We start from the raw sequence: 1,006 nt of genomic DNA on the forward strand, positions 1-1,006 counted from the left end.
CCAGGATGGTCTCGATCTCTTGACCTTGTGATCCACCCGCCTCGGCCTCCCAAAGTGCTGGGATTACAGGCTTGAGCCACCGCGCCCGGCCATCTCCTAATTACTTTTACAATTTATTTGTTAAAATCTGGATCCAAATAAAGTCTATACACTATAGTTAGTTGATATGTCTCTTACTCTTCAGATTTCAGTGCTCCATGTGTTTCCGCCTTGGATATTTTTATTTGTTGAAAAGCCAAGTCATTTGTCCTGCTGAGGTTCCCACAGTCCTGTGGGGTCTTCAGACATTGTCTTCTATCCCCTATATTGCCTTAAAAACCTAACTCTGGAAAGGATGCATTGAATTCCGGTTCTGTTTGTTTGGCAAGAATATTACATGGGTGATTTTGTCTACTTTGATCAGGAGGTATAATGTGCCAGTCAGCCATTGGTGATTGCTGTCCAAATTCTTCATTTCACCAGGGTGCCGGTAGTCCCAGCTACTCAGGAGGCTAAGGCAGTTTCTTCATTCTTTCCTCATTAATTAGCTAGAATATTTCTATAAAGAGAAACTTAAAATCAAACTCTGTGGTTTCCCTTGGGAAAGGCAGGGCAAATATTAGATCTCTTTATTTGCCAGTTTCCAAATAGTGCCCTACCAAGCATCTCCCAAAGTTGAAAGCAAGAGTTATTGTTGTTTTTCAATAATAATTAGGAATTCATGGATTAAAATGTTTGATTTGTTTCTGTGTATTGCACATAATTATCCTTTTGCTCAAATTATCCCATTTTAATAGCTGGCTGCCTCTTTTCATTGGATAAAGCTAAGGCATGGGCCAGGCATGGTGGTTCACGTCTGTAATCCCAGCACTTTGGGAGGCTGAGGCAGGCAGATCACAAGGCCAAGAGTTTAAGACCAATCTGACCAACATGGGGAAACTTCATTTCTACTAAAAATACAAAAATTACCCAGGCATGGTGGTGCTCTCTGGCCTGGGCAACAGAGCGAGACTCAGTCAAAAAAAAA

At 41.6% G+C, this 1,006-nt stretch overlaps 1 protein-coding gene across 1 annotated transcript in view; it reads left to right on the plus strand.

Annotated features, from left to right (window-relative positions):
- Window positions 1-1,006, plus strand: part of CDC25A (cell division cycle 25A) — a 30,088-nt gene that overhangs the window by 19,833 nt on the left and 9,249 nt on the right. The window lies entirely within an intron of this gene.

This window comes from Cebus imitator, unplaced genomic scaffold (genome assembly GCF_001604975.1).
Source record: "Cebus imitator isolate Cc_AM_T3 unplaced genomic scaffold, Cebus_imitator-1.0 Scaffold0, whole genome shotgun sequence".
NCBI classification, from domain to species: domain Eukaryota; kingdom Metazoa; phylum Chordata; class Mammalia; order Primates; family Cebidae; genus Cebus; species Cebus imitator.